The 26,013-nt window shown below is 36.0% G+C and overlaps 1 protein-coding gene across 24 annotated transcripts in view; it reads right to left on the reverse strand.

Moving 5' to 3' along the window:
• DLG2 (discs large MAGUK scaffold protein 2) overlaps nt 1–26,013 on the reverse strand; it is a 2,168,441-nt gene that overhangs the window by 854,814 nt on the left and 1,287,614 nt on the right. The gene's annotated exons all lie outside the window — the stretch shown is intronic.

Genomic DNA, 26,013 nt, shown 5'->3' on the forward strand with positions numbered 1-26,013 from the left:
TAACCTGTAAAGGAATTTTCAACATTTATAAGAATCACTTATCTAGAGAGAGATTTGCCAAGACACAGACCCAGTCATGAAGTAACTATATAAGATCATCAATATTAACTCTGAAGAACATAAATTCATTTGGAAAAATCATTGAGGTCACACCATTATACTAGAGTCTCTTAAAATTTGGAAGTTTGTTTTAAATCACGATTATGCATTTTAATCCAAACATATATTCTTTATGCTATACACGATTATTAATTCTTTCTTATTCAAAGCAAGGCAGTTTTCAAGGTTTAAAACTGATGGGTTGGGCTTATTTTAAAACAGTATTTTTCCTTACCCCAAATTATTCTGAGGGTTTCCTTTCAAATACTTTACCACAACAAATACATTCACCACAAAGAGAGTCTGCGTTTTAAAGTGAAAGATGCATCCAACTCTGCCATACAGTATTTTGGTTTCCAAAGACAGAATTTTCAAATTCTTTCACTGAAAAATGAGCTAATTTTTTCTAACTTAAAGCAATTGCCTTCCAAAGAGGATTTTTGTGTTAAATTTTAGCATGCTTGCTGAATCCATACATAGTATTTTCAGTGAAGTGAAAGGCTAATTGCCACAACATTAATAATTTTTATTCTGTTTGAAACTTTCCACATCCATTTCCAAAATGTCTATCCTTATCACACATTACTGAGGAAATAATTTTGGTTTAAGTGTGCAGCCAGTTACCATCCATGCAGTACCTAACAAAGATTATATAATCCTATGAAATAATTACTTTATCTGTAGACCATCAGATGCCATCAAATCTACCTTCTCAGTGGATTGACCAGGTGCTGGGGCAGTATAGGCCTGATTTTTGCCTGAGCTGGCAAGGTGCTTATTGCAAGGGCTGAGATCATAGCAAGTTCTACATTTGAACACTAAGACTCCCTGGATAAATCACTGTTAGACTTAAAAATCTTGAAAGTAAGGAGTAGGATCTTCTTTTTCCATGTATCTCCATATAAGGGTACTTTTCCAAATTCTGCACAAGGGGCTGATATTAGCATTGTGCCCATCACAGAAGGTATTCAAAACACGTTTGTTCAATAATAATGGCCAGATATGTAAGTTTAGAGGGCAGGTTCTGGTCTATGTTAATGGCCATTTTTCTCTAAGCACCTTTCACACCGTCCACCACAAAACAGGCAGTAAATACATACATATGTTTGATGGATGAATGGATGGTTGGGTGGAAGTATAAATGGAAGGGAAAAATAGAGAAATGAAGGAGTTGATACACATTTTTAAAATAATAATATTTAATTCAGCAATGTTCTAGAAACATAAACTATTCCTTTAAAGTTAAATTTAGTTCTGGTGTTGAGGTATTCTTGTTAAGGAAATTTGTCAAAAATATATGAAACTTGAACTGTTGGGCAGAAATAACAAAGGCATTAATAGTTTTTGCCTTCTTAAAGAAGATCAAGAAGTTAAAATCAATACCTGAAGACAGTGATGAAAAGGGAGAAAATTATTTCTCTCTCTCTCTCTTTCCCTCCCTCCCCCATTTTTATTTTAGATCAATAGATTATACCTGAAAGAACTGTTGGGTCGAAGAAAACCCTAGAGAACTTTAGGCTTTTCTGGTATAACCATGATGCATGGCTGTACAGTAGGATTTGATGCAATATGCCAATGCCATCACTCTCAAATGAGAATGTCGGAAAGTGATAAGTTTGGCTGTCTCCAATCTTATCTAACCATAGATGCTTCTCTAGTTTTTTAGGCAGATATCATTGCACAAAGGCCCATTGGCATCTTCAGGGAACACATGTCCGGTTCTCATTCATTTGCCTCTCAAGTATAAGAATCAATCTACATAGACATAAGTCAGTGTGCATCCATCACAATTTTGTAATGGTGTGTGCAGCTTGCAGCAAGGCAGAAACAATTTTCTGGCTTGACACTACTCAAGATATTACAAATCTTCACAGGGACTTAAATCTGTTATGAATGGGTTGTTCAGAATGCGCAATTTCTTCCCATCACAAGGGCCACAGAATTTCTATTTTAATAACTTAGCATGCCATTTCTTTATAGTTAAATAAATAGCATCCATTGTATAACTAATGTTATTTTGCTTAAAAGATCTTTAAGGCTAAAGCAAACTTTTATTAAGCTTACTAAAAGACTATATTGAAATCACTCCTTCAGTTTAGTACATGTAAAGTAATTCCATACTCCTATCTTTCCCTCCCCACAAACAAGACTTTTCTTTTCAAACATGACATTTGGCTTTCTGAGGACAGCCCACTTAAACAGATAAATATGTTCAACTAGCCCTCTGTACTATAAGACAGACTCACTAATTAATGGTAATCCAATTTGATCAACTATAATTGGACAATTGTAATGACCATGAGATGACATGAAATTCTGGCCAAACAAGAATTAGCGATGCACAAGTACACATCCCACTTATCACTGTGATTTAACATGGGCAGATGGTGCACAGGGCAATGCCTAGATGAGATATAACTTATTGAACTCTCTTTGACCTGGCACTGACTTCATAGAACAATCACTAGTTTCAAAGCAAGGGTTTAAGACTAATATCCTAGCTTGATTTAATAAAAAATAGCAAAAATGGATAAATATATTGTACTGCACTAAAACATGATACAGAATCTTTTTCCAGATAAAATTATGCATATGGGAAATGAAAATATTAATAATAAAAGGAGAGCTAAGTGCTTGCTAAAGAGTGACTGGTGACAGACATCCTTATCAGCCACAAGTAATACACCAAATAATCATAAAATGCTTTGAAAAGTGTGTACAGTCTATTCCTATGATTGCAAAAACTAGAGATTTATAAATGCTAAGAAATCCGCATTCTTTTACATCTAATAACTTTGGCCTAGATAATCTCCAGATCCAAGCACATTTCCTTCAAAATAAGAAAGCCAGGAATACGTAAAGTATTTTAGACTCTAAAATTATTTCCAAAATATTTAAACTAATTTAGTCATAACTTTTGTAAGACAAAAACAAGCAGGAATTTAGTGTGGAAGAAAACATGCTTAATTTATGCAAAGATTTAACCAAAACAGACGATTTAATAGAAGGTAGAAAAAAACTTTTAAAATGTCCCGAATTGTAACTAGCATAGTTGGATTTGGGTGAGTGTTGATGGGGAAGGGGTTAATCTGAATTAATTACAAGTCTAAATTATAAAATTGTATTCAGGAAATGTAAATTTATTATATTCTAATGTACTTAGTATCACAAATACAGAAATCAGAACATTAATTATGTAATATTTCTTAAAGATTCTGAAAGAAACACTAGTAAAAAGGTAATAATCACTTAAAATTTGCATATTTTTGCAATTGAATCTAAGTGCTAAACTATACTTCTACCAGAAATTTGTTCTCATCCTTCAAGATTAAACTAATGTCACTTCTGTAAGCTTTTCAGATCCCCTTGGCAAATTAAGTCATGCTCTACAGTATTTGTATACTTGTCTGTGTAAATATCTTTAACATTTATCTATTTCTTTCAATCACCATGATGACCACTGTGATGTCTAACCCAGCATCATTTCTGTGTAGAACTGGTGAAACAGCTTTCTAACTGGTCTCTCGCATACACCCTTGCTCTAATTCTCTCTCACACAGCACCCAGAGTAATTCCTAAAATGCAATTATGATCAGGTCCTTTATGCTTGATACCTGTCAGTTAAATGTCATTTTCTGGGACTCTTTATCCTCATTGATAGTATAATCTTTAAAGTAGTTTGGATGGTCTTTAATCATGCCCCATGTGATCTGGCCTCTGTGGCTTTTTACCAGTCTTGTCTGTGCCTCACACTCTTGCTCTGTCCTCCAACCATACAGGCCTTGAATACTTGCGCTCAATCCTACCTTGTGGCCATGGAGGATGTTCTTTTCCCCACTTCATACTTTCACATAATTAATTCCTACTCACCTTTCTGTAGGCTGCATCAAGAGGCAACTCCCCCAAAGCCACCCTAAATAAACATACAGTATAATCTAAAAAGAAGTGGGATTACTATGCAACACAGCTCCAAAATAAAGCTTCTAGTCTTTACTTCCAACCAGATTGCCATCCAGATCTCTTTTACTCAGAAATTCTGGTGTCTTTCCTGTCCTTTGGAGTTCAACTTGCATATCATCACCTCCTCAAGAAAGCATTCCCTGAATACTGGGTCACCTTCTAAGATAGCTCATGTCATCTTTCCATTAAACACTCATTTAGCACCTGTGCTTCTCTATTACAACACTTAACAAAATTGTATTTAAAACAAGAATTACACTATAACTTAGTTTGTACCCTTTTCCCCAAACAGAAAGTAAGTGGTTGCTAGTAGGGCAATGAAAGAGCTCTCTTATTTGCAACTGCCTCCTTTGAACTCAGCACAAAGTGTTTAACCCTAATTGAAATAAATCAAACATGGAAGAAGACAAAAGTATCTTTCAATGATCACATCAATATAGGTATTCTGGTCTGTGTTCTACTTCTCAGTGTAAAATCAATAAATAAGCATTTTGATTTTAAAAACAAAATGGCAATGTGTTCCTACAGTCAGCACTTTGGTGGAACATTTAGTATGGGTTAGTGGCATAAGTGTATGAACTCATTTTTCAAAGAAATTTCCTAGTGGTCTTAGCACTGAAGCTGAAGCAGCTTCTGTTTATTTTAGCAAGATATTAATTCATAAAAGCTGCACTTCCTGGCAGCTGTGCATTTCTCTCAAGCTTTTTCAAGAGTTCTCCCTTTATAGCTAGATAGTACAAAAGAGGGAGCAGTTCCCTAAGTCAAAAGCCAGTTAGTGGTAAAACATGAAGAGAATCCTAAACTCCAAAGTCATATTAATTTAAAATAATATAAGCCAAAAGTCATAATAATTTCACAAGAATTTTTTTTTTTTTTGAGACAGTCTTATTCTGTTGCCCAGGCTGGAGTACAGTGGCAAAATCTCAGCTCACTGCAACCTCCACATCCCAGGTTCTGGCAATTCTCTTGCCTCAGCATCCCGAGTAGCTGGAATTACAGGCATGCAACACTACACCCAGCTAATTTGTGTATTTGTAGCAGAGACAGGGTTTCACCATGTTGGCCAGGCTGGTCTCGAACTCCTGATCTCAAGTGATCTACCTGTCTTGGCCTCCCAAAGTGCTGAGATTACAGGAGTGAGCCACCACGCCCAGCCGATAATTTCAGAAGATAATAAAAGTGTGCTTCAAAGAATATAAAGGCATGTAAATATCTCCTCTAATTCCCTCCCAATCAAGTCACAAATTTAAAAAATATTAAACAGAATTATTATCCATAGCAAGTATTTTCTTTAGTTTTTTTTTTTAAGTTGTGGTAAAAAACACAAAACATAAGATCTACTCTCTTAAATTTTTAAGTGTCCAGTATAGTGCTTTTAACTATAAGCACAAGGTTGTAAAGCAGATCTCTACCACTTTTTCACCATGCATGATTAAAAGTCTACACCCATTGAACAACAAAACCCCATTTCCTCCTCCCCCAGCCCCTAACAACCACCATTCCACTTTCTATTTCTTTGAGTTTGACTAGTTCAGATACTTCTTATAAGCAGCATAATACCATATTTGTCCTTCTATAGACTATTCCACTTAGCATATTGTCTTTAGGATTCACCCTTGTTGTAGCATATGATAGGATTTCCTTCTTTTTTATGGTTGAATAATATTCTGTTGTATGTATATAGCATATTTTGTTTATCCATTCATTCATCAATGGACATTTAGGTTGTTTCTACCTCTTGGCTATTGTGAATAATGCTCAATGAACATGAGAGTACAAATCTATATTTCAGATCTTGATTTCAATTCTTTTGAATAAACACTCAAAAGTGGTATTGTTGAATTATATGGTAGCTCTATTTTTCATTTTTTGGGAACCTGCATACTGTTTCCCATAGCAACTGTACCATTTTACATTCCCCAAAACAATGCACAGGACTTCCAATTTCTCCACATCCTCAACAACATTTTTTTTGCTTTCTTTTTTCCTTTTTTTTTTTTTTTTTTGATAATGGCCATTCTAACAGGTGTGAGGTGATACCTCATTGTGATTTAAATTCACGTTTCCAAGACGATTAGTGAGGTTGAGCATTTTTTCATATACCAAATGGCTATTTGTGTATCTTCTTTGGAAAAATAACATGCAGGTCCTTTCCCATTTTTAATCAGATTATTTGTTTTTTGGCTATTGAGTTGTAGGAGTACCTTATCTATTTTGGATATTAAGCCCTTATCAAGTATATACTTCGCAAATATTTTATCCCATTGTGTAGGTTACCTTTTCACTCTCTTTATCGTTTCTTTTGCTCTGTAGAAGTGTTTTAGTCTGAGGTAGTACCACTTGTCTATTTTTGTTTCTGTTTCCTGTGCTTTTGTTGTCATATCCAAGAAATCGCAGTAAAGACCAGTGTTGTATAGGCTTTTCTTTATATTTTTATCCAGGAGTTTTATAGTTTTAGGTCTTATCTTCAGGTCTTTAGTTTATTTTGAGTTGATTTTTGTGGGTGGTATAAGATAATTTAATTCTTTTGCATATGATTATTCTGTTTCCCAACATTATTTGTTAAAAGAGACTCTTCTTTCCCCATGTGTAGTCTTGGCACCTCTGTAAAAGATCATTTGATTTTTATCTGTGTGGGTTTATTTCTGGGCTCTCTATTCTGTTTCATTAATTTGTATGTCCAGCTTAGTGCCATACTGTCTTGATTACTGTAGCTTTGTAATATATTTTTAAATCAGGAGGTATCAAGTTTTCAGATTTACTCTTCTTTCTCATTATTGTTTTGGCTATTTGGGGTCCTTTGTGGTTCCATATGATTTTTTAAAAATTTTCCTATAACAAATACCATCGAGATTTTGATAGTGGTTACACTGAATGTGTAACTTACTTTGAGTAATATGGACATTTTAACAATATTATCTTTCAATCCATGCACATTTACATTTATTTGTGTCTTTAATTCCTTTCAGCAATATTTGGTAGTTTTAGTGAACAAATCTTTCTTCTGTTAAGTGTGTTGCTCAATATTTATTCTTTTTGATAGTATTATAAATGGGATTGCTTTCTTAATTTCTTTTCAGATATTTTACTGTTAGTGTATAGAAACACAACTAATTTTTGTATATTGATTTTGTATCCTATAATTTTGTTGAATTTTTAAATTAAGTTCCAGATTTTTTGTGTGTGCAATCTTCAGAATTTTCTACCTATAAGATCATATTATCTGTGAACAGATATAATTTTACTTCTTCCTTTCCAATTTAGGTTTCTTTTCTTTTTCTTGCCTACCTACTCTGGCTATTACTTCCAGTACTATGTTGAATAGAATGGTGAGAGTGAACATCCTTGTTCCTAATTTTAGAGGAAAAACTTTCTGTTTTTCACCATTGAGTATGGTGTTTAGCTTAGGACTTTTCATATCTGATTTTTATATTGTAAGGTAATTTTCTTCTATTCCTAATTTGTTGAGGTTTTTTTAAAATTTAATTATTATACTTTAAGTTCTAGGGCACATGTGCACAACGTGAAGGTTTTTTACATAGGTATACGTGTGCCATGTTGGTTTGCTGCACCCATCAACTCGTCATTTACATTAGGTATTTCTCTAATGCTATCCCTCCCCTAACCCCCCCACCCTCCAATAGGCCCTGGTATGTGATGTTTCCCTTTCTGTGTCCATGTGTTCTCTTTGTTCAACTCCCACTTATTTTTTTTAATGAAATAAATGTGTCAATTTTGTCAACTACTTTTTCTGCATCTATTGATATAATTGCATTATTTTTATATTTCATTCTTTTAATGTGATTTATCCAATTGATTAAATTTCGTATGTTGAACCATTCTTGCATCTCAGAAATAAATTCCATTTGGCCATGGTATATGATCTTTTCAATGTGCTGTTAAATTTCATTTGCTATTACTTTGTTGAGAATTTTTGCATCTATATTCATTGACGATATTGGTGTGCAGTAGTATTTCTGTGATTTTTTTTCTAGCTTTAGCATCAGGGTAATGCTAGCCTTATAAAATGAGTTTTGAATTGTTCCTTCCTCTTCAATATTTTGGAAGAGTTTGAGAAAGATTGCCATTAATTATTCTTTAAGTGTTTGGTAGAATTTACCAGTGAAGCAATCTGGTCCTAGGCTTTCCTTTGTGGGGAAGCTTTTGATTACTAATTTAATCTGCTTATTGTTTATAGGTCTATATAAATTTTTTATTTATGATTCAGTTTTGGAAGGTTATATGTTTCTAGGAATTTGTTCATTTCATCTAGGTTGCCTAACTTTTCATACAAGTGTTCCCAGTATTCTTATAGTCCTTTTTATTTCCATATAACCAGTAGTAACATAACTTCTTTCATTTTAAAAAATTTTAGCTATTTGAGCCTTCTCTTTTTTTATTGGTTAATCTAGCTAAAGCTTTACCAATTTTGTTGATGTTTTAAAATATGTAACTCTTAGTTTCAATGATTTTTTTCTTTTAATTTTATTCTTTATTTTTTTCTCTAATTATTTTCTTCCTTCTGCTAACTTTGTCTTAGTTTGTCTTCCTTTTTCCAGTTTCTTGAAATGTAGAATTAGGTTGTTTATTTGAGATCTTTCTTCCTTTTAAATGGAAGTGTATATTAATACAAACTTTACTTTTAGTACTGTTTTTATGGTATCCCATAAGTTTTGGTATGCTGTGCTTTTATTTTCATTTGTCTCAAGACATTTTCTAATTTCCATTTTGATTTCTTCTTTGACCTATTGGTTAAGAGTGAGTTGTTTAATTTCCTCATGTGTAAATTTTCCAATTTCTCTTTAGCCATTAATTTCTAGTTTTATTTCATTGTAGTTGGAAAATATATTTGGCATGATTCCATCTTCTTAAATTGGTTAAGAGTTGTTTTGAGACCTAATATGTCATCTATCCTGGAAAATGTTCCATGTGCGCTTCAGAATAATGCATATTCTCCTGCTGTTAGCTGGCATGTTCTGTATATGTTAGGTCCTTTTCATCTATAATGTCATTCAAGTCCTCTGTTTCCTTATCAATCCTCTGTCTGGATACTCTGTCCATTATTGAAAGAAGAGTATTACAATCCCCTAATAATATTGACTTGCTCTGTATTTTTCTTTAATTCTATCAATGTCTGTTTTATATATTTGGGTGCTCTGATGTTAGGTGAATATATATTTAACACTGTTACATTTTCCTGAATTGACCCTTCTATCATTATATAATATCCTTCTTTATATTTTTTGACATTTTTTACCTATAGTTTATTACCATTTTCCTGGATTATATTTTTCTATCCTTTCACTTTCAGACTTTCAGCCAATGTATGTCACTAAGTTAATGTAAGTCTTATAGACAACATATAATGAGAATCTTCTTTTTTTTTTTTTGAGATGGAGTCTCTCTCTGTCACCCAGACTGGAGTGCGGTGGTGCAATCTCGGCTCACTTCAACCTCTGCCTCCTGGTAGCAGGGATTACAGGCACACACCACCATGCCCGGCTAATTTTTGTATTTTAAGTAGAGACAGGTTTCACCATGTTGGCCAGGCAGGTCTCGAACTCCTGACTTCATGTGATCCACCCGCCTTGGCCTCCCAAAGTGCTGGGATTGCAGTTGTGAGACACCGTGCCCAGCTGAGAATCTTATTTTTAAAATCCACTTAGCTATTCTATCTTTTGATTGTAAAGTTTAATCCATTTACATTTAAAGTAATTATATATTGATAAGGAAGGACTTATTATAGCCATTTTGTTAATAGTTTTCTGTTTTGTATCTTTTTTGTCCCTGTTTTTCTCTCTTGTTGCTTTTGATTTCTTTCTCATTTTCTTTTGCATATCTTCTATAGCTATAGTTTTGTGGTTACCATGGAGCTTACATAAGACATCTTGCAGTTATAATAATCTATTTTAAGCTGATAATAACTTAACTTCAATTGCATACAAATACTCTACTCTTTTACTCTTCCCCCCACATAAAAACTTTATGTTTTTGATTTTACAAATTACATCTTTTTATATTATGTGTCCCTTAACATATTTTTTATTTATGGTTATTTTTATACTTTTGTCTTTTAAGTTCTTTAGTTCTTAACACAGTAACTGTAGTACTAAACCCTGAGCTTTGTGAATGAGGCATAAATATGCTCTTGTCCAAAGCCTGCATCATCTTGAAAGTTAATTTATTCAATTGTATTGATTTAAATGATAGGATGGCTTTTGATTAGACTTTTGGGAGACTAATACATGTAACATCCTGGGTGTGTTGTTTCCAAGTGTCTCTTCCCCCAACTCTTCCCGTTCTAGATCCTCTACTGACTCTTTCCTGGTTGTCAAAAGCAGAAAAGGTAGTGTAGGAGAGTGTGGAGGCCCTAGAAAGGGCATAGCATGTGCTATCCCTTGCCCACTGCACTAAGTTTTATGAGGGAGAAAATGTATGAATAATGATATGGGTAAAAATAACATTATGGTAATGAGTCATAACTGAAAAAAGCAAGGGGGGAAGTGAAGAGGAAAAAAAGGAGGAAGGAAGGAAGTTGGAAGGAAGTTAGAAGAAAGGAAGGAAGGAAGGGTGGGCAAGAAGAAGAAAGGAAAGGAAGGAGGGAATGGTCACAAACTGAGGAAATAAATCTCTTTAAAAAGATAATTAAAACACATAGTAGGGTTTAATACACAAAACCAAAATGAAGTAAATATAAATGGACATTTCTTTTACTCCGGGACAGTCTTGGACACACCACTGAGGCCTCCTTGAAGTAGAGTGCCTGGCTTTTGGAGCTGTCATACCCAGAATTTGTAATGCAATCATAAAATGGAATCAGTTTTTCTTCAGTTTAAATTTTGCAAGTTCTTATTTTTCAAATGAATAACTTGTAATAGATATTTTCTAAATTTATCAAACGGTTAAAAAAAAAGTCTGGGTTAAAAATAAACCAGAGTCTGACTTGCCAGTGTAATTCATCTACAAATTGGCCTAAAGGCAGGGTATGGATTAATATAAATTACAGGTCCTCTTTCATCTAAATGATCTCTTTTCCTTAGAGACCTAACATTTTGGTAAAGTTTATCCTAGCTGGCTGTGCTTTAGCCAGTACATTTCCAATTCACATTTAATTAACCATCTTCTCCTCTGGGCTTATATCATTTTGCTTTTGTATTTATGCATTTTATTCAATATATGTTTACTGAGTGCCTAGTTTCTATCAGGAGCTATGCTAAGGATGATGTAGTGAACTTAAGACCAGGTAGAATTCTTGCAGGGCAGAAAGACTTTGAATAAACAAGTGTGCTCAGTGATTAAATTGAGATGTACAGAAACAACATGCAGGATATCCCTTGCTATTGAACTTGTCCCATTAAGGTGAGTTATATAATTACATGTGGGCACAACTGTCCTTCTTATTACTAGATCGTAAGCTCTTCAAAGGCAAGAACTATCCTTTATTTGTAAACTCACTCTTTCTTTCCCATTATTTCACAATATAATTATTATTTCTCAGTAAATACTTGAATTGAACTTGGAAAATGTGGGACTTTGGTTTAGGAAACATGCTGATATGGTTTGGCTATGTCTCCACCAAATCTCATCTCGAATTGTAGTTCCCATAATCCTCACATGTCGTGGGAGGGACCTGGTGGGAGGTAACTGAATCATGGGGGCAGCTACTTTCATACTGTCCCTGTGATAGTGTGTGAGTTCTCATGAGATCTGATAGTTTTATAAAGGAGTTTCCCACTTTGCTTAGCATTCCTCTCTCCTGCTGCCATGTGAAGAAGGGAATGCTTGCTTCCTCTTCTGCCATGATTATCAGTTTACTGAGGCCTCCCCAGCCATACAGAACTGTGAGTCAATTAAGCTTGTTTCCTTTATAAATTACTCAGTCTTAGGCAGTTCTTTATAGCAATATGAGAACAGACTAAGATACATGCTCTAGTTTGAACTCTTCCATTGACAAGTTATCTCACTTTGGACAAGTCACAAGTGCTCATTTAAGGGCTGAGAACATTTTCATTGTTGCATAAATATTTGAAGGCCAATGGCCTTTGCTTCTCTTCTGAAACACTGTTTTCTATGTTTGTGTATAATATGATAAAGCTTTGTATAACATTTACGCACCTCATTTTTCCTGGTCATAATGGACAAGGTATGAACTTCAGAGTAAAACTTCTGGGTTCCCACCCCAACTCTGACCATTATTAGCTATGAACTTGGGCAAGTCACTTAACCTCTCTGTGCCTCTGTTTCCTCATTTATAAAATAAGCTTTCACACTAATCTCATAGAATTGTTGTGAAAATAACATAAGCTCATTTCTGTAAAGTACTTAGCACATTACCTGGCACATAATTATGCTCAATAATATCTATTTATGCATTTACCTGTCTGTCTATTTTCATCCCTCTCCCTATTTCCATTGTAATTTCCAGAGGCTGACATTTAAAAATTCTGTAGTGCTTATGAACAGAGACTCAATAAAGGTCAGTTTATTTCAACTGAATGTCAGGATTCCATATTGGTCCTAAACTTATTTTCTCAAATTATATTTTGGGCAAGGCTTTCTGCTTCTGGGCTAGTTGCTAAATAAGATCACCACCATCACCAACATATCTACACTATATTGACTACTTACAAAATGTCTCAAGCATATGTACTCATTTTATCCCAGTAACCATATATAGTAAACATTGAGGTGACAATTTAAGATATAGAAATAGGTTTAGAAAGATTCTGTAGTTTTCCCATGGTCACAGCATTAGCAGGAGTGACACCAGGAATAAATTAAGGTCCATATAACATTGGAGCCATACAGGAAAACCTGTGCAAAATGACATCTCATTTTTGTGTAAGACTTTGGTTTTTGGAAAATACTGTTATATCCTTCATTTCTCTACATCTTCACAATAGCCCCATGTGGTAGGCAGAGCAGGGGAAAAAACTAAGGTCCATTACCATGAAACAATGTGTCTAAGGTCAAACAGCTGGTAAGTGATATTGTTGAAACCAGAATTCAAACCTCAGTGTTCAGTCCCAGATTTTTGCACTATTTCATCCTGCTTTCCTGCTCAGTACATTCCTCTTATTTCATTTCTAGGTATGAATATATGACATCTTGTCACTCTCTTTGCCATCAAAAACTGGGCAAAAGTTGAGGTGCATTTAGTGAACCTAGAACATAGGTTTTTAAGTTTGGTGTCAGCACAAAATTTGCATTTGCCTTCTCTGTTCTTATTTACAGATCCTAAGGAAAGGACTGATCAGGATTTTGAGAGGTCTGATGGAAACGGTTTTCTAAACTTGAAAGGCTTAAATGAAAATAAAATTTTTGCCTTAATTATATTTTCTCATACAAGTCCAGAAGCATCTGCAGTTTCTTGCAGCCACAAGCAAGAGGTTTGAATTTATGTATACTCCATTTCTTCTGGCTGTAGAACAGCTTCAATCATAGCAGCTGGAGCTACCATTTATTGATCATCTACTATTAATGTGCCAAGAAACTTACAGAATTAGAAGTAATTTTTGTAATAGTCCTGAAAGTCCCAATGTTATTATTCCCATTTCTGGGGTAAAGAAATTGAGGTTCAGAGAAACTAAGTAATTGCTCAAGGTCATGCAGCTATTAAATACCAAAGTTGCAATTCAAATTTAGGTCAGTCAGATTCCAAATCCTGATGCTTCCCACTTCACCATGTTACTTATCTCAAAAAAATAAAAAAACAAAAAAATAAAAAAAAAAGTAATACAAATGAAACTTCTACCTTTCTTTTGGTGATGTAAGTACTTTAAATATTAATCTCTGAGTCAAACTTGATGGAGGAGGTGGGGCGGCAGGGGAGGTGGGCAGTGGGAGAGGTGGGGTGGCCGGGTGGGTGGTGGTGGGAAACAAATTCTAATTTTATAAAATCCCCATGTTGGTGAGAAGGCCAAGCAGAAATGCAGTTGTCAATTACATTGGGGTGGAGTTTTTCATCATCTGATAGTAAGTATTCATTTAGGCCTGCTGGGCTAAATGAAATGTGGTATTATACACTCAAGTGCCAAAGTGCCTTCGTGAGACCTTTCAAAGAAATCTTCTTTATTTTAGATCTCACGCATAAGCCAATAAAGCATAAATTGCAAACTACCTGTGAATTGGTTTCTGAAAAATTGGTGTTGGGCCCGAGACATCCCAGTCGGAGCCCAGGAACTGACACTGAAAAACACATCTGAGAGGATTCACCTGGTGCAAATTTATTAGGACACAACCAACAATAAAATATTTTCTTTTCTGCAGAAAGGTCATTTATTTCGTCCTCAGAATATGTTCCTTTGGTGTAATTTGTACAGCAAAGGGTATGCATCACTTTATGTGCAATTTCCTAAACAATCATCCGTTAGTAAAGAAAAGCTGAAAATCAATTATCTGATATTTTTTCCTCTCTTGTCTACAACTTCCAATTGAAGACAACCGCTTTGCTTGTCCCTTTTTTTTTTTTTTCTCTCTGAGACAGAGTCTCGCTCTATCGCCCAGGCTGGAATGCAGTGGCGCGCTCTTGGCTCACTGCAAGCTCCGCCTCCCGGGTTCACGCCATTCTCCTGCCTCAGCCTCTGGAGTAGCTGGGACTACAGGCACCCGCCACCACGCCCGGCTAATTTTTCTACTTTTAGTAGAGACGGGGTTTCACCGTGTTAGCCAGGATGGTCTCCATCTCCTGACCTCGTGATCCAACCGCCTCAGCCTCCCAAAGTGCTAGGATTACAGGTGTGAGCCACCGCGCCTGGCTTTTTTTTTTTTTTTTTTTTTTTTTTTGAGACAGTCTCGCTCCGTCGCCCAGGCTGGAGTGCAGTGGCACAATCTCGGCTCACTGTAACCCCGGCATCCCAAAGTGCTGGGATTAAAGGCGTGAGCCACCGCGCCTGGCCGCTTGTCCTTCTTTAAACAGCTAATGTGTAGGAAGTCTATAGGGCAATGGGAAAACTTACTGCCTATTTGCATCCAATCTATTAGGTGGTCTTTGTCTATTAGGTAGGCAGCACATCAGAAACAGCACCTCGTTCCACTTGGAACAAATTAAAGTCAACACAACCTAAAGAGGACCTTGATGCAATGCCCATATCCTTCTCCACTGGTATGGTTACTGTGCCATGGCAGGCAGCCCCCCTTTCAGTTCCAGAAAGCACCCAGGCCATTCAAGAGGGAGTATTCAATAAGTCTCAATTACACAGCTACAATACAGACTCTTGTTGAGACCCAGTAGAATTCAGTTGAGTGGATGAGTAGGAGCTTTATACACCTGGATGTCATTTATACCTACCACTCATGTTCTAGCCCACTTTTCAGACATCCTCATGACTTTCCCTATCCATTGCCTTTTTGCTGTTCACATGCAAAGTCCCTGTTGCTTTATAAAGAGTGCTATAAGGATAAATTGAAAGGACTGATAATCCTCTGCTGCCTTGGTCCAATGAAAGGTCTTTTGGAAATTGCATTGCTAAATTTTGATGGCACCAAACAAAGAGAAATGTTTCTGAAAATGAAATTGTGCTGTTAAACATCTGCATTCCAAATAGCTCCCTAACAAGTAAAAATACAACTGCTTTTGCTTTAAATTAGGTTCTGACTAAAATATGTGCTCTTACGATCTAGGACCACGTCAACCATTGGGTTTGGTCCATGACTGATTTGGCATTCAATCCACAGTTTCTTTTTTGTTACATTACTGATCTCTGCTGTATGCTTCTACTGGATCAGAAAAGAGCTGGCCCCTTTTCAAAAGCAATCTAAAGCAATCACTTCTAGTCCCCAATAACTTTTGAAGCTGCCAGGTACATTCAAATTACAGAAAATTTAAAAAGCTGTTTACACTTTTTTCTTAAAGCCAAGCTCCTTAACTGCGAATGAAGAAATCCACAGAAGAACAGTATTCACAATAAAATAGCTTTGTCTCTGGCCAAAAAAAGGATAGCCATAGTGATGATAAAATCTATGTTCAGTTTTACATTTCAGTTCTCTGAAAATCAGTTCTATGACTCCAAAGTGTTCAGATCTCCTTTAATCCTAGTATCACTCATACTGGGAATTAATTTATTCTAAGGATATAAGGTCTTAGACAAATTATTTAATGCTTACAAGTGCCTGAGAATATTATTGTCACAAATACAATGACACTTTTTGAAAAAATGGTAGGGTTTGAAGAAATGAAACTAAGTTGAATACGTGAGTGTCATGTGTCAGAGGTGGTAGGCCAGAGGGTGAGGTATCTGCTACCAAACTATAGGGTCTGCCTGTAGATGGGAGAGACACTTCTACATATGCTGTAGGCTGGGCACATCCTCATAATAAGCAATTATTAAGCAGAATTTATCAGAGCAACAAACTCTAAGACCTTCATTAAATCAATATTCAAAACGAGAATTATTCTCAAAAACCTTCTTTTATAAGAGTACGCCAATCTTACGTTTCAGTCTCCTGCAATCAAATGCAGTCAGGATAAAGGAAAGCTATTGTCAAAATGTTGAAATATTTGAGTTTTATGTAACTAATGCTCATCTTTTTCCAGAAATACATCCCAGAACTTCTGAGGTCTGGCCTGTATGAGGGACCATGCAAGTTTGGAGGTTTTAGGGGACACTCCTGTGCATTTTGCTAATTCTTTCAAGTTACTTAATTGCCATCCTTACCCACTAGCAGATATAGAGGTGTTTGTTTAACCACTTTTCTGAGTTTCAAGTGACATATTACATAGTTTTCTCAGGGTCTCCATTAGCTTTGAAGGGTAATGTCACTTTTTGGCATTTTCAATTCTCAAAGGTAGCAAACTATGCAAAGTTGAAACCTATCTGTTCATAAAGCTAAGAACTAAATATAGGAAAACAATTTGGGTGTATTCATTTGTTCAACAAATATTAATTGCATACCTACTATAATCCAGTGCTTTGCCTTCAAAAGGCCTCAGTTTACAGCATTGTATCAGCTAGATATTGCCCCTGCCCTGATGGTGATTTCAGACTAATGGGAACGACCTTGAATAAATAACCTCAGAGATAATAATTTAACTACAACTTTGATAGCATGAATAAAAGGAAGTTTTAGAGGCTATGGGGGTATATAAGAGAGGTTTTAGGGATGGGTTCCTTGTTTTGCCTTCAAAAGGCCTCAGTTTACAGCATTGTATCAGCTAGATATTGTCCCTGCCCTGATGGTGATTTCAGACTAATGGGAACGACCTTGAATAAATAACCTCAGAGATAATAATTTAACTGCAACTTTGACAGCATGAATAAAAGGAAGTTTTAGAGGCTATGGGGGTATATAAGAGAGGTTTTAGGGATGGGTTCCTTGAGAAAGTGACATTTCAGCTGAGAAAGCTGATGTCTATGAAAGTAAAATCTGTTCCACTCTAGATCAACTTGGCAAATAAAATCAGAATATGTTAAATTAATTTACAACCTGTAATATATACAGCTCTACAGGAAGAAATACATTCCAAAATGCAAATAGCTAAAATTTGCAGCCTCAAAAATATATGATTTAATACTATTTAAAAACTGATGCCACCCAGAACTAAGTCAAATCCTTATATTTTAAATAAAGTCCTTTACTACAAAAAAGAATAAAGCAAGAAAGCAAGCAATAAAGAAAGCAAAAAAAAAAAAAAAAAGGAAGGAAGGAAGGGGAAGGGAAGGGAAAGGAAAGGAATGAAGGAAGGGAAGGAATGAAGGAACAGAGGAAGGAAGGGAGGGAGGGAGGGAGGAAAAGGTAGACAACCATTTTAACATGGCTTCAGAAGTAATACAAAGAAGTTTATACCATTGCTGGCACTGGTAGCAACATTGTGCTGGAGGATAATCTTAAAAACAAAACAGAACTCTCTGATTTTGATAGTAAGGTCATGCCCCAAGTGGGAACTGCTAAAATATTTGAGCAAGTAGGTTGACAATACTGATTGATCTCCAAGGAATTCTGGATCAGACATCAAAACTGAGGTGACCCTTGTAAAGTAATATAGGTATGCTGATGATTTACGTTTTCCAACAGTTTACGGGTGTTTTATGTCATTACTACCTACACTGCTAGTAATATGACCTTTTTCACTCATGGAGTACACAAAAGCTCTGAGGAAGGAGAAATTGATTTGCATCTCAGTTGCATCATCAGTCAGCTGTGGGACCTCAGGCAAGTCACTTAACCTCTTTCAGCCTCATCTAACTTCATCTGTGATATGAAGATAATGATGTTTACCTCTTAGGATAGTTGTAAGAATTAAATTAGGTAATGGTTGTCATGAACTTGGCACCATGCCTATCTAGTACATTGCAAGGGCTCAAATTTTAGGGTAATATCGATGATGATTATGATGAAAATGACTTTCAGTCTATGGTATTTACAGGGCTGGATTAAGAAATTTAATCACCTCAACCCCTGAAAAGATACTAGCCCCGCCAATATAATTCAACATAAATTTTTATTATTTTAATTCACAGCATAACATGCATATTCATATTCATGTAGCAATTCAAATAGATTCTTTCAAGATTTTTCTGATTGTGAAATTTTGATGTATTTACCAATAGGAACTTTTCTCATTTTGGGGGGGCCCATGATTTGCCACTTCTCTGAGTGCACCCTTAGTTTGCCTAATGGGTAATTCAAATTCCCCAACATAAATTAGGAGATGTTAAAAAGTAAAACCAGAGAAAATAAATAATCTGGTTAAATGCTATCACAACTGGAGGATAGCTGTTATAGCTTCCTAGTGGATAACTATTTAATTTCTCTAGCTTCATCTCTCCCTGTTCCCCAATCTTCTACTGCAAGCCCAGTGTCTTTTGGACTTGATTTAATTCTGTTCCTCCCAACCATTTTCAACCCTCACAGAACTTCATGTTTGCTTGTCATGCCATAAAAGAGCACCAACTCAGGGAATGACTATTGACTCATAAAGTATTCCTCCCTTACTTCCAACTGACAGTTTGGCCTCACTTAGAGATTCCCTTTACCAAGACCACAGAGTCTCATGCTAGTCACATGGATTAACTTCCTTTCCTGGCTTCCTATGTTTGACCCATTTTCTTGGCTCTCACAAGCTCTCTTCCTCAGGTGGGCCATCATCTCTAGTACTAAGCCACAAGTCAGCAACCACATTAAATGGCCAGCATGGCTCCCCGGGAGCCAAGTCTAGGAAAACAGCCAGTCTTCCCACTCTAAAGTAGGTCTGTGGCTATGTACCTCTTCTGGGTTCAAGGGATGCAGAACATGGCTGACTATAGCAAAAACAGAGGAGAAAAAGATAAGCTTGATGAATTTGCTGAGTGGAATCTCTACAAATTGAGTATTCTTGCTCTTATCCTCATACCTATCAATTTCTAAACTCAATCCAAGGGGATGCCTTCTCTCCCTCTTCCCTCACTCCTATATACACACTACACAAATATATGCATATATGTATGTATAATCTTGACAGAATTTCATTTGTGAGATTTTATTGTAATTAACATGATTGAGTCTGACATTCTTTATCAGGATAACTTTCACTTTTATTATGTGTTTTATATGTGCACATTCTATGTGAACATGGGTAAGTTTATTCAACTCTACAAGCTTCAGTTTTTTAATGTATAAAATTACATTATGGGCTACGGGTAGATGCAGTATCTACCCCATAGGATGTTGTGAGGTCATACATGTGAGGTATCTGGCCTACTTCTTAACACAGCTAATAAAAGAGAACCCAGGATCCAAGTTCACGTGGTTCAACCCCAGAGCAGAGCCTATGTACTTAGCTCACTAGTGTACACTCAATAAGAGTTGGATGTCATTACTAGGATTGTTGTAATTATCATATTCATTGTAGAAAAGTTAGAAAATTCACATAAGCAAAGAGAAAAATTACTCATAGCTCCATTGTTAGAGATGACAATTTTTAAAGTTTTTTATTGTCTTCCTAGACTTTTTCTATGTGTATATATTTTTTCTGCAAAAAGTACTATCAGATTCTACTTCTTATTTTTAATCTGCTTTCACATTTAATATATTGTTCAGATTTTTTTCACATAATAAATACTCTTCTCAGTAGAATTTGTAGAAAAAAATAGTCTAAATGACTATATAATTTGGTACCTCTGACTAGGTCTCCCATCTCTGATAGTGGTCTTAAACTTACATATTCCTTGTATCTTCTTATCCTTGCTAACAGCCTCTGAGGCTTGGGGGCAATTACCCTGGTTCACTGACTTAAATAAGAATTTATTAGGCAGAATCCACAACAGAAGTAAGATCCTAGAAATGAAGGAAATTTTCTCTCCAACATACCACTATTAAGGAAGAAACAGTGCTTTACAAAATATCATTCTAGCACAGTGACTATGGATTTCACTGAGAGCTGGCAATTTAACAAAACCAATATGGCAGCTTGTCATGGATGGAAGACAGAAGGATCAAACAAAAAGAGAAGTAAACTTTATTAAGACACTTGGAAATATGAAAATATAAAACTCATTGAAAGTATAGGTCTAGTGAAGTATCACAATGCTTAGCATACAACTTGGTACCGAAAAAAAATAAGGGAGATATTTATTCGTTAATTCACAAATCATTATTTGGAAGCACAGTTTGAGACAGGTATCAAATCTGTACAGTTCGAAGCCAGCACCCACATGAATCTAACTCCACCTTCGTGCAATTGTCCACAGACGTTTACCCAACTAACATGCTCTTTCTTTTCTTTAACATCTACCGAGATTCCAACCCCAAGCCTATTTCCTTGATGAACTCTATTCTTAGAAGGCAACTTGTTCACTCTCTTCTCTGAAAATGTTTATACCTAACTGGGTCTAAAACTTAGCTTAATATTTTATAACTTATTTTTTTTTCTGGGACATAAAAAAGAGGAGTTTCCAATAAATTAATTTTCCAAATAGTTTAAAATTGTCCTAGCTAATCCCTTTGTAACCTTAAAAAGTTCCTTAACAACTATGAGCCTCCGTTTCTTCACATATAAAGTGGTGATATTAGTCCGGGCACGGCGGCCCACGCCTGTAATCCCAGCACTTTGGGAGGCCAAGGCGGGAGTATCACGAAGTCAGGAGATCAAGACCAACCTGGCTAACATGCTGAAATACAAAAAAATTAGTTGTCGTGGTGGCAGTCACCTGTAATCCCAGCTACACGGGAGGCTGAGGCAGGAGAATCGCTTGAGTCCAGGAGGCGGAGGTTGCAGTGAGCCAAGATGGCGCCACTGCACTCCAGCCTGGGCGACAGAGCGAGACTCCGTCTCAAAAAAAAAAAAAAAAAAAAAAAAAGCAAAAGTAATAGGATGAAGGGGGCCTACACTTATGAAGCATTAATGTGCCGGCAACTATTATAACCATTATTTCATCATATCCTCAACATAACATTTTGAAGTAGACCTTGTTCATCATTTCCATCTTATAGTTAAAGCTGAGATCTAGAAAGGTTAATTACTTGCAACTTTTTATTCTTATAGTTGATGCAGTGGATATTCAACAAATGCTTATTGGTATTTGTTCATCTATTTTTTCTCTTTATTTTTAAGAAAATCCTAGAGCAGAGAATTTTAAGACGGTGATCTCTCCTGCTTTCAGTTCCATTTTGGCACAAGTCTTATGTCAACATCTCACCTCCCTTTGATGCAATGATATACACTTTTTCCAATTTAAGAATGAGTCTGGACTCTGTGGTGTCCTTTCCTTGGTCTATCAAGATCATCCCTTAGGAAGCAGAGCTGAATTCTGGAACCTGGAATTCCAGCATCTCCTCAGGGAAGTAGCCCTCATTAAAATAATCCCCTTTAGAAAAGAGTCTTATTTTTACTCATACAGCATTGTTGCTACATGTACTTCTTAGACCTGAAGATTACAAGCTAGATTTTAGCAACATGTGAATAGTTTTGCTTTTTTGCTCTCCTGAAAATAAACTACAGAAAAATAATCATGACGACTTTAATTTCTTCAGTATCAGTAAATCACCTGGCCATACGTTCATCTAAGAGCCACACTGGTTACTTAGAGATTAGGCTTGTGTGTGCATGGGGACTAGTATGTTTGCTGAACTGTTTGAACCCAATTACAGAAAGTCACCCAGTAAGTAAACACAGCCAGAAATATGGTCACAGAGAAAACGCAGAGAAAAAGTAATAAAGTATTTTGCAGGAGAGTCTGGTTTATTTGCTAATTGGTAGTATCTAAAGAAGGCAATATTGAAGAATGCAGGCACACCAGGAGTATTTCTCAGCCAATAATCTAAAATTGCTTTTAACACAAAACCCCACCAGTTGCCTTAATCTCTGAGTTCTACTGTCCACACTGCCCCAGTCTTTTACTGGACAGACACATAATGCCTAGGTCTGCATGCACTGTATTTTTTTTTAAATTGAATTCAAAGCTCCTCTAGGGAAATAAGTGATCACTAGACAAATGTCAGTGGTGATGCAACATCTTAGTAGCAATCATTGTGCTGGTTAAGTATAACTTCTCATACAGAGATGTAAGAGGTCAGAAAGAGAGAAAAAAGATACTACATACTTACCTAGAGTCTATAAATCAGGCCATATGCCAGAAAACTTAATGCATATATCTCCAGAAAAGTAGGTATTCTGATCCATTTTACAGATCAGTTTTACCAGTAAGGGCACAGGCTCAAAGATCTCGAGTAATATCTCAAGGACACCTGGCCAGTAAACAGTAGAATCAGGACTGAAACAGGTATCTCCTGACTCTAATGTCTGCACTCTTCTTGCTTCATGCAGGGAAACAAAATCACTGATGCTTGACCATGACATAACTTCAGGGTAATTAGCATACGTTAGGAGGTAGGTGCAAAACTGAAAGATACCGAAATAAAATCAAAAGTATGGGGCTAGTGTTAAAGGGGCCACTTTTGGAATCAAGTAGAAAGCATTATGGCTCCATGAGAGAGATGGGAAATAGGGAATGGTTGAGGATATAAGCAGTGGGATCAGCATGATTGAAGGAGAGCTACGTGGAGGAACAGTACATTCTATCCAGATGAATAAAAAATTGAAGAGTATCTTCAAATATTTCTGAGTAGTTTAAGGCTGAGGGAAATCCAACAACTTCTAAGCTAGGTCCCCAACCTCAAAGGAACCTATAAATGCTAAGGACCGTAAGTGGGGGATTCAGGCTTTGAGGTCTCTATTCCATTGCACAGTAGCTGTGAGATCATTACTTCTCTGAGTTTCAATTTCCTCATTATTGGGGGTTCTCATAATAGTATTCTTGAAGTGTTGTTCTCTCTTAAGATATATATTAATACCTAGTTGCATCACTGGAGCCTAATATATAATAGTGGTGGTGGTGGTAGCTGTGGTTGTGAAATTCAGATTGGTGGTGGTAGTAGTTGTGGTTGTGAAATTCATATTGCCTTAACTAATAAAAGAAAAAAATGGTGGAAATGGCAAGGTAATAGACTGAAATAAATAGGCATGCCTATTTTTGTTGGCATTAAGTTTACATAAACCAGTTCCTGTCAGACAGGTGGGTCTTAACCTTGGCTGTACATGAGAATCTGTTTAAAAACATAAAAAATGGCACTCCCCCCCCCAGAGATTATGATTTAATTATTCTAGAGATATACCCAGGTTATCTGTAGTTCTGAAAATTCCCCACTAAGTCCCATATGCAACAAGGGTTGAGAATCACTGCATAACAAGACAACGCTGCCCAAGGGTGACTTTACCTTAAGGCTTCTCAGCCCTATATAAACCTACTGCTAGAGGTAAGGAATAAAGTAAAAAACAATTTTTGAATGGCCTTGTGTTTTGCCTTTGAGCATTGGTAGTGAAGTATCAATCAGGCAGAATCTGGAGGCACAGAGCCACAGAATTTCTGTACCCCTTTTTAATAATGTCTAGTGACTGCCTTACTAACCTGTGTGTAGATGCACTAGGACAAAGCACAATTTCAAATTAGCAGTTTTTACAAATAACATGCCATAACTCTGAATGAATAACAGTTTTAGTGGAGGAGATATGAAATTTGGCATCAAAAGAAAAGGATTCACATTCTTTAATTCAGTTACTTAGTTCATATCCATTCTACCAAATTCTAACATATACAATGTCCTAACATGGACTTTTCTTTTTTTTTTTTAATTTTATTTAGGGTACTTTTCTATAAGCACCCTTGGGCCAGAGGCCTGGTGCGTTTGTGATGGGTCAGCTGGCTGTTCTGTTATTTGAAGCTCACCCAGGAGACTGCTCACTCTGGAGGCAGCACCCTGAAGAGCTCTGAGTATCACTAATAATCAGACTCTAGATCCCAACTGGGGAGAAATGTGAATTCCACCCACTTGTTTCTCCAATTTACCAGCACCAGAAAGGAATGCCCACCTACATTTAAAAAGTAAGTACTAATACAGCAGGGGTGTAATCTAGGGCCCCTGTTGGAAGGAGCTATGGTTCAAAGCTGAGCTTATTTTTTAAACTATTGCCATTTATTTCCCCTCTTTTGACAGAATATGGGTGTTATATTTTTAATAATTTGTGAATCAGAGGTGGAGTGGAGAGTACAGTAAATACCAAATAAACTGTCTTTTGGGTATCTGTTGAAATGGCACAATAATAATTTGGTCCAAGGTAAAGCCTTTACTGCCTTGGGGTCAATATTATAATATCTACCTATTAGGTTTATTATGAAGACTAAATGTGGACATGTATATAAAGCATTTAGCACAATACATTACCCCAAACCATAGCTATTATGATTAGCTTATTATAACTACTTTTTCAGTAAACACCTTTTAAACTCAACACATATATAGGCAACAGGCTCAGGGAAAAGAAAGAGTTTGGGAACACCAACACCAAATATATTTATTGGGTCTAAAATAGTGAAATAGGACTTGGCGCCAACACCGATAATATCAACATGCTAATAATAAAGCCACACAAAAAGCTCAATCAGGTAATCCTGTGAATTTGGAATGTGTGCTCATTCCAGCTGAATTTGATGCTTCAGATCCCTTCCTGATAATACATGCAGCGTGCCAGGCACCAGGGATGACACGATGCCCTGCCCTGTAGGATCTTTTCAGTCTAGTGAAGAAGGCAGTCTTACCAAAAAATAATGACAATACAGTGCAACAAAAACAATGAGAAAGTTTAGTGGCAAGTAATGTGGGAACATGGGTACAGAGGAAATAACTGTCTGGAGAAGAGAAAGCTTTGCAGAGATGATAACCCATTTAGGGATTTGATGAATCGATAGACATTCACCAGGAAGAGAAGAGAGAACTGGGGCAAAAGTTAGAATGAACAAATGCTTATCACACTGAATTCTTGCCCAGGGCCAACATGTAAAGGTTTCAAGCTTAATTATTTATGATTGCTATTATAATTAGATATTACAAAGTTATATTTATTACAAAGTTTATAATATATCCCCCCAACCTAAGGGAAAAGCCCTGAATTATGCTGTCAGCTGTTTTCATCAAAGCCAAGTCACTAGCCTTCTCTTGTTATTCACTGGTTGAACGTATTTGTTAAATATTTGCTATTTGTCAAGAACTCTGCCAGAAACTAGGGATGTAGCTGAAGAAAGGAGAAGCATTCCTTGTCTTTGAGGAGCTTGAAATCTAGTGGAAACATCAGATGTTTAACACACACGGAGCATTTGGAGAAGTGTTCAACAGGGGACGGGCAGGAAATGCTTTTATACCTGATTTTGTGCTTCAAAAAATGGCAATAGTAATAATTTTGTTACCTAATTTCCAGGGTGATTGGTATAGGTTATGACAATACTTTAAAGCATGGTAAAATATAGAAAAATTTAAGGTGAAGGTATTATTGTTGTCACTCTTCTTACATCCACCTAATTGAATTTATTTAAAATAGCCTAAAATTTACATTTTTTTCCTAATATAGACATTCATCAGTAAAAAATTGTCTTGAAATATTATTTCTTCCACATGAAGTACTGAATACCAACTATTTATATTTTC

The sequence above is a fragment of the Pan troglodytes genome, chromosome 9, assembly GCF_028858775.2.
Source record: "Pan troglodytes isolate AG18354 chromosome 9, NHGRI_mPanTro3-v2.0_pri, whole genome shotgun sequence".
Taxonomy (NCBI): domain Eukaryota; kingdom Metazoa; phylum Chordata; class Mammalia; order Primates; family Hominidae; genus Pan; species Pan troglodytes.